The sequence below is a fragment of the Anopheles maculipalpis genome, chromosome 3RL (assembly GCF_943734695.1).
Source record: "Anopheles maculipalpis chromosome 3RL, idAnoMacuDA_375_x, whole genome shotgun sequence".
NCBI classification, from domain to species: Eukaryota; Metazoa; Arthropoda; class Insecta; order Diptera; family Culicidae; genus Anopheles; species Anopheles maculipalpis.
The window spans coordinates 8,374,056-8,387,798 of record NC_064872.1 but is presented as its reverse complement, the minus strand read 5'-3'; the positions used below and the strand labels follow the sequence as shown (position 1 = coordinate 8,387,798).

Genomic DNA, 13,743 nt, shown 5'->3' with positions numbered 1-13,743 from the left:
TACATCAAAACGTATTAAGATTATACAAGCAAAATAGACTGCATAATTATTCTTATACTTATTAATTCTTATCGCTATATCTATCTTGTTAAATTATTGCAGATGTCAGCAAGTGTGAAACGGGCCGGTACTTAACCGAGATCCCGTTGGAACCGTTTAATAATGTTGCATCAACTGCTTCTGTGTAACTGATGCTGCATTCCTAGCATCAGCTGAGATGGAAACAAACGTCTGCCGACCAGTGACGTGAGATGCTGAACTAATGCGACCGGACAGAGAACCTTTTTCTCCCGGGTTTTCCATAACGACCCGACCGTTGATGATATGCCGGGGCCGGTGGTCCTCCGTTAGCGCGGTGGAAGGTAAAAATCAATCATCACCATCATCCGTACAGCAGGTTCATCAGTCGAGTGAGGGGTGACCGAAAGCAACAAAGTAAGCGAAGTGTGCTGCTTCTTGGCGTTTAATTTAAATTTTAATGAGACTCTTAGAATCCTCACTCATCGTTAGCATTAAGAAAAATCGGAGCACTGTACAGGTGTGCGATTATGCCATCGCTAGGCCACTTTGGGGAATGTTTATTAAATTTGAATTATGAGCACCAGCTATCTTCCTGCCACCAAACAAAAGCAAATAAAGCATGGTTTCAATGAATTCTGCACGATCAGCAGAAGAAAGCACCCAAAGAACAGGTACACGCAGGTTCGCGCGCACTCGCAGCACACACAGGTCTGTAATTACGCACCATTTACGTTTATGGTCAATGGATTAGTTTCGGGCAGAAGAAGACCAAACAATGGATGCCTTTTTGTCCATTTTTAGGGAACAAATTCTATGCTTTCTTTAGCCCCCAAAAAGGGAAACGGTACTTTGAAATCGAATTCAATTTACAGAGTCCTTTTTTTTTTCGTTGCTGTGCTGCTTTGCTTCACCAACTCTCCCCACTAAATCCGAACCGAATGGAGAGGCATTAGTCACGAAGCGTCCCGGACCCGGCGTCCGTGTGTGTTTTACGTTGATGGGGTGTTGTTTTTTTGTTGTGCTGCGGTTTTATGTGCGCATGTTTCATTTCTTCCTTCCATTTCCACACGGCTCATCATCGTTGGTGGGCAATTGGATCGACGACGACGACGGCGATGCCGTAGGTGCTAAAATAGGTCATCTTACAATTTGAAATGGTACTGCTGCGCATCTTCTCTCTATGAAAAAAGACCGCCTTTTTACCACCCTGTTGAAGTCGGGAGGGCCTGTAAGTTTTAAAGCGCACCGCGGAGAAGCTACCAGAAATTAAATAAAACATAAAATAAAATAAAATCTCCAACTCCTTGCTTGCTTGGAAGTGCATAAACTTGGTAAGATTATACGGATGCCGCACGATGCTCATCCACATCGGGAACCCGGGCAGCAGATCTTTGCGTGGAAACTGCGTACATGATTACGAAAGCTTTATCCCACGTTTGTGACCGTCGGTTGTGGGAAAGCAAAGGCAGTGGATGCACTAGATGTGCGTTGCAGGTAGTCGGTAGTTTACTTTTGGGGCATGAAATATGGCACCGCATTGTGGCCTAATGAGTGGTAACAACATTTCGTCAGATCTCTGCCTAGTGCCTGCTGCAAGAGTTCTCCCTGTTGATCCACAGTAAACCTTCAGCTAGTCCTTACCTTTCGACACTTGAAAGATGCGAAAGATATAAATTTCTCCCGGTTTATTTTTGGATTTTGTTTCAAAAATAAAATAAGAAACGATTTCTCAAGGTTTTGTCACTAGTGGGAAGGTACTGAGGTTCCACACATTATGGGCATCCACGATCGTCCGAAAATGGTAGGGGAGTGTGCGAATGCTCAAAATATAAATTATAATCCTACCACACTTGCACAAGCCTTATAAGTTTGGATGCATTCATATGGTTCCTGCGTAAAAGAAGACAAGAAAAAAAAACAACGACAAACAGGAAGACTTCAAGTAGTCCTCGTTCGGACGCTTCTCCTTTTAATTGATCTTGATCGCGATAATCGGTTTTAAATTTTTAATAAAACGAAACGAAATCGCAAACGCAGGTGGTGAAGGTTGAAATTTGAAACCCAACATCGGAAGGAGGAAAGCATAAATACATAAAGCATAAAACGCATTCGTAACAACAAACATGCGGCAAGGGAGTAAGCTTGTGCTATGGGTGGAATTTCCCCGGCCGCTGGACAATCTCGGTAACTACCAAGGAGTAGCTTGAAGGCTTCCAGTGCTATCGGCTTTAACGTGTTAACTTCTGAATGTGTGTGTGTATCTGTGCGTATGTTCACCAATTGGAACAACTGGTGTGGTTTGAACGGTGGCAAAACAACGAGCAGCAAAATCAGCGTGGGTTCGTCGCTTGCGGCAAACGACGCAAGTCTTTCGTGTTGTTTTTTTTTCGTTTCGTTGCTCCTGTTGTCGGTTTCGTGTGTGTGTGTGTGCTTGCGCTTCTCTCATTTCGGGAGCATGATTTAAAAGGAGGGTGACAAAAGAGGTTGGTGAAGGGGAGGAGATGAGGAGGCTTGGATGAGGGTAGTTTTTTTGCGTCCATCGGGCAAAAGACCGGTAGCCACAGACTTTAATGAGCGTTATTACTCTTTATGATGCTTTTATCGGGTGGATTTGATCGCGAATCAGGCAAAACTTTCGCAAATACTTGTGGGAAATCGAAACGCCGAAACGGATACCATATGTGTGTGTGTGTGTTTGCGCGTCCGAGATCGAAGATCGGTGATCAGTTGCAGCAACAGCAGCAGGAGCACAGTGGCTACCAGTGTTCCGCATCGTGTTGGCAACACCCCTGGGGACAAACGTTTCCCGCATCCCCGCTGCTGACTACCATCCTCCTGCATTCTCCCTGTTCTTCGCCATACGTTGTGTGTTTTCAAGGTGAACCGTCCTGGGAAGGGAAGAAGTAAATTCTTGCAGTTAAAAAATTAAACGCTACCACCCCTAACGGGTACCGTCGTTTTGCGGTGATGGATGACAATCACAGGCTTTATGCGAGAAAAATTGAACCCCTACGAAAGTTAAATGAAAAATTGACGCCTAAATGTAATAATAATTGAAACAAACCGTCTCTTTCTGTCTCTCTTCCTCGCTCACATTTTCAAGCCAAAACTTTGTGCACATTAATCTTTCTCTTAAGGTTGAAAAACACAGCACACACATTAAAAAAAAGGTAATCGAAATCAAACCAGGAAACGATTTCGAATCGAGTCTCTCAATTTCAGGTGGAATGCGTGCGCGCAACACGCACTCGGCAAAAGAATGCTGCATCCTGCAGCTGAAAACGCTGGACGAAATATTGCATTTAAAACGAATTACATTCGCAAATTCGATGCCCGACCGCACGCAACCAAGGGACGCGTACGCAAAGCGGTGATGTTAAAGAGTGCTACCGCCGTTGGGACCCGGAGCAGTGAAGCGTTTTGCAAAATTGGGTCCTAAAAGTGTTGCATAAATTATAGGACTCGTATATCATCAATTAGCTGCAGCTCTTCTAGGTGGACACTGAGCAGCAAGCAACGGCGGGCGAGAGTGGTTTCTGCTTTATGTTTTTGTTTCATGAGGACGATTCGGTTCTTCAGCATACGAAGGAAACCGAAGGTGATGTTTGCTGATGAGTTTTGTTGTTATTTGCTTGAGTTTTAAGTACCTTTTTGATTGGTTATCGTTGTAAATCATTCGGTGCATTCGTTTATTTTGTTGTGCGTTGCTTGTTGCTTGCCCGCAGGCTTGTTTTTGGAATGCCGTTTATTGCGGGAGCAGTTGCAGCTAATTTTAAAACGAAAATTTAACTCCTGCAAGATGAGTATGCAGCAGTGACTCATCTTGCGGCTTAATTCAATACAGCTAGTGTGGTAGTCAACAATGATCCTTTGAATTATTTATAGCAATCCACTGGGAGAGAGGTCTTTCTTGTAACTTATCATTTTTAATTACCTAATAAATTGAGAATAAAGTTATAATTAAACTTTTCAACACAGAAAATAACAAATTCATAAATAATCAGTAAAAATTCTTTAGGGATTCTTTAGTTATAGGAAGGGAACGATCTTTCTCGGTTAATATTGAGTTATGAACAGATTTCCTCGTTTAACCTTTACCATAAACGCCTTTGAGTCGTCTTGTAGAATAATTATCGTTACTTAATTTTAATTCCTGATTTTTCCATAGAATGTTAAATTATTAAATACTTTAATATCACTTAAAGGACTCTTACAACTTTATTTATTTCTTTTTTTAAGAAACTGTTCAGTAGTTAATGTCAAAAAGCGTTCTTCAAAAAAAAAAAAACTCCCAGCCAGCTATTGTGCGCAGTCAATACAGTCACTAATGAAAAATAATGTGCTGCAAACTTTAACACGTAAAACCCAACAGAGCATCAAGCTTTGACTTTCCTGATAAACCATAAAATGTCTTTTCTCTTTCATTTGTAGCACTCATTTGAAACCTTCCCAAACATTGGAAAGTGCAGTTGATTATACTGTGTTTAAGAAAGCAGAAAAAAGCAGCAGTCTTCAGAATAAAACACCCATTCGCTGAAGGCTGTCCATGTGCGTTAAAGCAGTACTCGAGAGAAGTTCGAGAGTGAGAGGGAGAGAGAAAGTAAGGGCAACAAAAAAGGTACGTGAAATGATGACAGAGTGGCAATCTTGAGAGCCATATTGCACCGGAAAGCAAGCGCACACAGTCCTTGCCGTCCGGAAGATGCATACACACTTCCACGGACGAGGTGTGCACTTTATTGTTGGCCGCCGAGGGTCCCGTTACTTGCGGTGCACTCATTTGCCGAATTATGCGCCCACCGCTGCGGTCGGTCGTTGCAAACTGCCTTCATTACCATTTTCGGGTCAGCGAGGATTAACCTCGCTTAAATCGTTCATTTAGGCAAGCATGACGCTGAGGTGAGACGCTGGGCCAGGTGGTAATTGCACACGGTGGAAACATCAACCCTTCATGAATGGAAGGGCTTTAAGTCCACCCTTTTCCCCACCCGCATGGTCTCAAGCCGGAACAACACAAAACGTGTCCCAAAGCACACACGTGACCCAGTTGAGGACCAAAATTGGGAGTGTTTGTGCCCTGCACCAGGATCCGACCCACCCGAAGGACGAAAGGATTAGGAGAGGGGAAACGCAGCACACGAAATTTGGGAGGACATAAAAAATGAGCATAAAACCCACAACTTTTTTTTTCTGACGCTCGGTCGGTCGAGAAGTGCAACCACGCCAAAAACCATTACACGACGCACGGTGCAGCAAGAACAATCGTTCACCATTTGGGGTTTCCGAAAACGACACGGCAGAAAACGTCGCCTGACCGAAAACTCCCAACAGGAAGAGAGTACATTACGGACCGTCGCATGTCCCCATGTGGAAGAATCTGTCGGCAGAAGGGTGAACGATATGGATGCAATATGGAAGAACTCCCTTTGTTAAAACTACACAAGAGACAAGGGAATTGGCAATGGTAAGGACAGACTCGCGTCTCGGTGCAGTCTGGACCCAACCTTCAAAACACATAATAATCAAAATAATTCATACAAATTTACATTTTAACTTTGGACGACGCGGTACGATCTGGAGAAGGTGGGTAGGTTATGTTGGCGAAAGTGAAGTGCACACAAGTTGTGTTCTTCTGATTTTCTGCTCAATGGATGGAGCAAGAAGGCTACGACATGAGGTACGTATCATACTTTTAAAGGCTTTCAAATTCATTTAATGATAGCATTGAGGCACTGAGATGTTTAAAAATAGATGAAAAATGAGTTTAAATGGTTGAACAGTTAATTATTTCAATTAATTTTTTTAAACAACTTTATGAATTCATACCATTAATAAAGATAAGAATGGGGTGGATAGCACTCTAGACCAACGGCCGTGCGGTAGTTTGTCAATGTACAGGTCTTTCCCGAGGCGTATCCGGACATCGAATCTCATTTGGATCGTTCTCTTATTACGAATTAAATACAAAATAAGTAACAATCCTAAAAACACAAGAGAAAAGTTCACCTCACCGCTTGACCGACTTGTTACCACTTTCTCTAACCACAAGATGGTCCAATATGGGATACTCACCACCTTCACCTTCTACCACCACCACCTTCCCAGACACTGCATAACAAAGTAGCATGAAAGTCGTGACTACCGAAAACTGTGTTTATAAAACGTGTGTGATTTTATTTATATTTACGATTATTACCAGTGAGGTAGGACAAGAATGAACTTTTCGAAAAATAAAATAAGTCTTTTAGAAAAGCTGTCCTGAAACCTGTTGCTGAGGATGCTAGCTGCAGTGGTTTTCCCATGATATCGTAAGATGTCGAATCCCGTCAGGGCCGCATCCCTTTACACAGAACCTGAAATCCAGATAAGGGAGAATCAAAGTCAAAGAAACCCTTTAAAATCTAAAAATAACCAATATAAAACCATAACTATTTTATTTATTTGAAGAAGACGAATGAAACGAAGGAAAATAAACTGACTAAAATTATTTTTTAAAACTGAGTAAGAAATTAATTGTGGTTTACAGTTTTACAAAAGAAATTGCGATCTGATCCTTCCCGGGAGAGAATTCCTTAGGCTTCCCTTCAACACAACCCACGATCAATCGTTTGCCATATTGCCCACCGAATTCCATCCCCCTTCTTCACCTTTGTCCACCCAATCATACCTTCACACACAGGCTGAACAATGTAAACATTAAAAGCGATGAAAAAATCATAAGGAAATAAATCACTTAACGCTCCGACTAATCGATTTCACTCCGGCCGACTAGCTTTCTTTCTTGCTTGAGCTCCCTTGAACGAGCCAATCGATCGGTCGGGCCCTTCACCGCCACACGAGTGCAGCAAACAGGACCGAAACTTCCGAAAGGTAGCGAGCGCATGCATGTTAGCTGCCTTCCGATTCGATTGCCCAACCCGAGCTCAAAACAAACACAGTCCACACCGCCGAAGGTTCTTGGGCAAGGCTGAAGGATAGAGGGCGAACTACAACAGCCCTCGACAACCGCCACAACGGCCCTTTATTGCTTTTTTCGGTAGGAAGTTGTTGAAGTTTATGTTCAAGATTTGCAAACCACGATAACACGGCAGTTCCGCGCGCGCGCGTTCACACCGTCCGGTGGGCCGTATTTAAATCTTTTGATGATTTGGTTCCCCCGGTCGACCGTCATCATCGACACCTTCTGCAATGCACGGTTTCCACCCCCGTGGGTATTAAGGTAAGGGTTTTATTGTTTGCGAAAAAGTTTCGTGTTTGTGTTTTGGGAAATTTTTCCTACGAATTTGTTGCTCTCGAAAGCAGTCGAGGGGTGGCTGTAACCTTTAGGTTTCGGAAGAATAATCGATGCAGAACTTGTTGAACGGTAAATCATCGAAGTCTTCCCATCGGGAGTATGGTGGAATTCCCGCCCGTGCACCAGATCCCCGCTCCCGATCCTGGTAACCACTCATTCGATCGACCAGAAGGAACATAGTACTTTCCCTGCAATGCCGTGGATGCAGTCGAGAGAAGTAGTTGATCGAGCGAGAGAGAGAGAGAGAGAGAGAGAGAGAGAAAGAGGGAAAAGGGGGAGGGGGAGTATAGGGGGAAAATATTTGATATGTTTTATAAGTCACCGTTGCAAGTCAACGGGCTGCGTCAACGCAACGCGTCCTCACACTGTCGGCTGCTAATAAATCTTGACTTGCAATAGACGTCCCGGCTAATATGAAGTCGGGCGCGTGTCAGCGTACCGTAAACGCAGGAAACTGGAAACAAGACTTAACGATCGGGAAGTAGCAGGCAGAGAGAGAGAGAGAGAGAGAGAGAGAGAGAGAGAGAGAGAGAGAGAGAAAGTGGGACATGCATGGACGAGGGGAGGGATTGCTAGATTAGACGTCGGTCAGGACGTCTGAGATCACCTGGCTTGGGGGCGAACTCGATTCCCATTCGCCGAGACGGTTATGACAGACGACAGGCAAATTTCCTCCTAAAACCGACCCTTCGTACTAGAATTTGTTGTTGGGTGTAGCGACTTTTCACAATCCGAAGCTTTGCGATGAGAGAAATCTGTTGCTCTTGTCTAGGGCTTCGATCTTCGGAAGGAAAGGGCTTAGACCTTGCGGAAGACGGCAATATGCTGGAAAGCCAGCAGTAGCGTGTGGCTTCAAAATGGACTTTAGGGAGATGAAGTTGTATTTGTCTGATGAACGTTTTTGGTACTGAAAACAGACCTAACTCATTCGAAATCCGAGTTGATTGTACCCTGATGAAGTCAGTAAACTGTCTTAATTTTATAATTTTTTAAGCAGATTTACAAGAATTCTTCTCCTTAATACTAAGTCAATGAAGGCTTTCCTTTTATGCAAGTCTCACTGTATCTGATATCTACAATGTTTTGCTCGAGTTTCCCGATGGCAGACGCTCCGTTACGCCTCATTACCAAACGGTATCAAACGACACACACGCACGCGTCTGCAAGGCAACGAACCCTTTTGTAGAGTAACCGCACCGTGCACGGTATCTGTGTCACGGTGCAATGTCCACGCATGCGCACGCATATGCCCACCGAACAACTCCCTCCTGAAGCCCATTTCCCCACCCCCGAAATGACATGTGAACGCTATGAGAACGAAGCCGTTGTCCAGCCTGACCAGACCAACAACCGGAGGACCTGACACTGCCCTTGATTGGATAGTGTTACCCGTGTCCGGCCCTCGAGCGTTGTTTCTGCTTTTCAACATTCGACAGAGAGAAAATTACCACTTGTCGGGTGAAAACTGTGGGCAATACGATGGCGGATGCAGCGAGGAAGCACCGACAGAGTGAGATAATTAATCCGATATCCGTGCATATGCGTGTGGTGATCTGGTTTGATCTGGCCAGGGTACGTTCCGCCGATTGGACACAAAGTATTGGACAGCTCTGCGGTTGTTGTCGACTGTGGTGAAGATGCGGCTAGACCAATTGCGGAAAGGATCCCGAGACGAGTGGCCTAGGCCCTGGAGGAACACACTCGGGGGCTCGGGGTTTGATCTAATTTCCCGCTACTTACGGGATGGAGGAAAATACAGTTTTACTCCTTCGGGTGAAGGTTTGGTGTTCGTTTCCCACGATAAGACGGAAAGATGGTTGGTGAGAGCCACCTTCCTGAGGTTCCGAAAAACGCCTTTCCTTTCCGTGCACACGGCGCATGCGAGCGCACGAGAAAGAGAGATGGCACAAGCGTGAGCGGCCGATTCTGAAATGAAGCCTTCAAAACGTGCACGATCTAGAGTTAACAAATCTATTATCATTGCGAGCAAACACTATCGGAGCGAGGGTGTCTGCAGATGAAAGCCGGGGTTAAATGGGAAGAAAATCGTGAGGCACTGTCACTGAGCCACCACTCGGGTCCACCGGGAAATGGCTATTAAGCTGTTAGATAACTAGTCTTAGACGATCTCTCGCTTGAAAGATCAAGTCGATTACTTCCGACCAACTACGCAGCAGGCACACACACACAGTCTGGGTGGTGCCCAAATGTTTAATGATAATACGCTCATTTATCACCTTGTGTCGACTTTTATTGGAGAATCCATTTTTCATGACCGGCCAGATAAGAGGAAAGCGTTGAGCGATCTTTCGACCTCTCAGAAATGCATCAAAATATTGCAAGTCTCGAACGGGTGGCGATTTCGTCGGAAAGCAAAGGTATGTCGCGAAAATATTTGGGTCGGACGCGCTCTGTTTCATTAATTTCGATGTGCAAACATACGACCCTTTCCTCAACTTCGGGAAAGAATTCCGGATGCGTACGTGTGTGTGTGTGTCAGTGAGCGTCTGTTTACTGATGACTCCCCACGCCAGAGGTTAACGCAACAGTAACCTCGTCGAGAGGCAGCAACAACAAAAAAAAAAAAACGACATCTACAATCCACCGAGGATTTGTTGCACACACTAAGGGCGAAAGGATCACGCGTTCCAAGGAATGGTTGTGTTACCCACCCAGCACCCGGGAATTAATGAGAAGTTTTCAGGAATTGATTTATCTTTCAACGCCGCCGAACGGCAGGTCAGGACCTCGCGTTTTTTTTTTGTTGCCGAAGTGTGCCAGGTCCGCAACATATGATGGAATGCCTCCGGGTCTCGCTGGGTAAAACCCTTTTCCGTTAATTTCGAGGAATCACTCATTTTTCGGCTATCGGGGTTTGTTGCAGTTTCTTCTCAGAGACGTCCGCTCTGGGATCCGGGATTGGGGAGGTGAAGTTTAGTTTCGTTTCGTTTCGTAGCAAGTAGAATTGGGGTCAGCAGCACAAACAGTGCAGCAATGCTTGAGGATTATCTCCATTAGATATACCGAAGAGGTGGAACGGCTTGTAGCTGCCCCGCTTAAAGTTTCTCCCGCAAAAAAAAGGAAATTTTACCCAAGATCCTAAAAATCTTGTCCTTCTTGCTTACAAAAAAAACTGCGCCGCTTGGGCTAAAAGGATGGAACTTGCAGGAGCAAAACAAAACGGTACATAATTTCTTCTTTTCTCTTTCCGACGGTATCTGCCTCAGAGACCTGCAACAGTAAAAAAAAGCGGGGTATTAAATGCTCCCGTCCCGAAAGATACAGGATACAAAAATTTGTAATTTATGTCCAAGCACTTCATGGGCCCACAGTTTGTGGCGCTTTTATGGCGGGGAGAAAGAGAGTGCAACCCTCGAGATAAGTATCGGTTCTGCGTATTTCGGCAAACTATGCTCCAGGTCCTAAAATCCTCCTTTTCGGGTTTTGTAGATTTGCTCATAAAAGGGTCCTGCCACTTGATGGCATGTCGCTGTCGAAGCTCAGATTTATAACATCGTAACGCTTAACGCTTTGAAGAGGATGCATGGTCAATCCGCCTGCTATTAACCCTTATTTCGCTGGACTGCATTCACCCAAAAGCTGAAGCAAAAACATAAACGAACATGTTAGCTCACGTTGGAGAAAGTTTCTGGAGGACCCACAGCAACAAAAAAAGGAAGCAGCCTCCTGTAAGTACAGCGGTACACATAGGTGAGGTCTAATGTTCTTCACGCGGAAAAAAGTTCTCTTGATCATTAAAATCATGTCTGATGTGATGTGTTCAGCTCCGTTCGCCTCCCCCTACACGCCCTAAGCAGCAATCGTGTTTGACATTTGACAAATAAAAAAAAAAAAAAAGAAGGTGACCATTTGTCGGTTAATCTCTTGCCGGGTGCAGAAAACGGTGCGAGATACAAAAAGCCTTACAGGTAGTACAGTACTGCGATCCGATTCCCTCTTTAGACTTTCAAATCCGTTCGATCCGTTAGTACACGGGCATGCCCGGGAGTAGGGAGATGGCCAAGTTTGGACAGGTCGGTCCGGTTGGTTGCCGTTTGGACCACGCAGAATGGAATCGATTTCAATCGCTCGGGAGAGCGCGAGCGCGCGCGCGCGCGAACGCGATTCTGCACGCCTGCCCGGGCGAAATCCGTCTTATCAGCGTGCGGCCATCTTTCCAGCTCGTTTGCAAGCCGCGACACTATCGCCAGGCATTGGCATATCGGGCGTTTCGGGGAAGGTGAAAACAAGTGTCGTTGTCGCACGCCCGGAGTTGTGAACGGAGTGAGAACGATTGCCAGACAGAAGGGGCCGACCAGCCGATGCTTTCAAACACATATCGATCGGTGATCGGGACTGTGTCAGAGGTTGGCAAGAGGATCATGCTGAATTTAAGAAAGTTAAATATCATTTTCTGGATCTCTGACAGGACATTTCTGTTACAGATATTTCGCCATTTAATAATTAAACATCATTTTTGATTGTCCTGACAACATTTAAGTGTTTCAGTGTCAGTACTCCTTTGCTGATCTCTTAAGTTGACTGTTTGAATAATTTCGACGTGGGTCGAAGCTTGTAAAATTCATCAAAATGAACCAAATAAAATGAAAAAGGGTTTGCCGACCACTGTCAGCTACTGTTTCCCAGCCGTGATCCACACAGTTCCCGAACAGGAAAACCTTCTTTTTTGTCGCCCGCAAGCTCCCGCAGTTAATCAACAGTACCGAAATGTCCTATTAAGGAAGTGAGCAGATCTTGCCTTCCGATAGGGATGCCGCACCAAGAGGGTCGCGCATTGGGCGAGTGTTTCTCTTCCCCGAAAGGTTTCGGAAAGAACCGAGTGGCGGAGTGAACGGGTAGCGAAGGATAAGATTTTTGATATTCAATCAAAACTCCAATTATAAATTCGATCCTTCGAATTCAACGCCAATCCATCGGTTCTGGCACGACACGGCACGACGTAAGAAGGGCTTATCAATCAACCCATAACCCAACGCGGTACACAACTCGCGAACGCATGTAACATATAAAAGCGCGAAAGATCAAACGCCTCGTGAGAATTCGCTTCATTTTGTTTGGACCACCGTTGCTTCGGTTGGATACAACGAAGAGGGAAGAAGAATCGAGAGGAGGGAAATAAATCCCTGTATACCGGGCCTGTCCCGCACGTTGTGATGTTTAGACAGTCATTAGAGGGAGTCCTATGAGACTCCCGCAAGTACCTGGGAGTCGGTCCGCGACTTAAAGGGACACCGAAATGAGAGCCCTTTGGGCAAACATTTGTCACCTTTCAGCTCACACCACCAATGTCCAAACGTTGGTGGGTGGGTTTCTTCTTGATCGATCGCCTTCTGCCTTATGTGAGGATCAGGTTGAACGTTTCTTGAGAGTGCCGGTTCCTTGCGACAGCTAATCCGATCCCAGCCCGGGGAGAAACGCGACGATGGTACGCGCTCGCTGGTGGACGCGTTGAAAAGAATAGTAATTTGATTTTGAGCACATTTATCTCCTCGCGTCGTCCGCGTGTGTTTCCATGAGCTTTCTCACCGCACCAAAGCGATCCTCGCGATCGCGATTAGGGAAGAGAGTGAGAGAAGTTTAAATGTCAGCTTCGTTTCCCAACCCCGGACCTGGACAACGGTGCAGTCGGCGGTCATATTTGGTACAGAGCTCGGTGCAATGTGCATTGTGGTCTTTGAGCGTGGCGGGCGAAGCCTTTGGCCGAGTGTTGACGGTTAAGGGCCACCCTTCGCGAGAAAACCGATAGCCGCGCGCGACACGGTCACGGAAATCGGTGTTGGCATTACATAAACGGTGCTTCCAAAATGGGGAATTACTTAATGCCACCGGGCGAGAATTGTGTTGCGGAAGGTGCCAAAAAGAGCGGTTTGAGTGATAGTGACTTGAGAAAGAAAAAATAAAGCATGGAAAAATTAGAAACACTGTTCCTTTCACTATGAGTTGTTACTTTAAATTTCAGGAGTTTTCATATTGATATTATGCTACTACTGCTAGGATCTATCTAGTTGAAGGAATCTTCACTTTCGGCTAAAATAACCTATTTATACCATCTTACCAAACCCTTCCTTCCTGGTTATTTCTTGGACCAAATATTACAGCTAAGAAGAATTAAGTCATCCAAACCCACTCGCATTTTATAGTCAACCCATCATAACCTATCGAGTTTCAAGTTAGGGTCCTTAACTTCCAACAAACATCATCTACAGTCATCTTCAGCTTTCAATAGAGTCCTTTTCTGAGACAGTTCTAATATAACAAGCTTCGTCTTCCCAAAAACTTGTCTCATTCGTTGTTCCAACGCTTCTGTGACAAATATTAGTAAAATAAGTCTAATAAAATAAATTCTCCCAAAACACGCATTTCAAACTTGTTACCAACAATGCCTGCTCACATCACGCCGATCGTTA

General features: G+C 45.0%; 1 protein-coding gene across 1 annotated transcript in view; it reads left to right on the top strand.

Annotated features, from left to right (window-relative positions):
• Positions 1–12,442, top strand: part of LOC126565072 (beta-1,4-galactosyltransferase 2) — a 183,869-nt gene extending 171,427 nt beyond the window's left edge. Inside the window, exon 2 of the mRNA XM_050222210.1 lies at positions 12,433–12,442. The gene's annotated coding sequence lies outside the window, so the exon portion shown is untranslated. The remainder of the gene's footprint in view (positions 1–12,432) is intronic.
• The last annotated feature ends 1,301 nt before the right edge of the window (positions 12,443–13,743 follow it).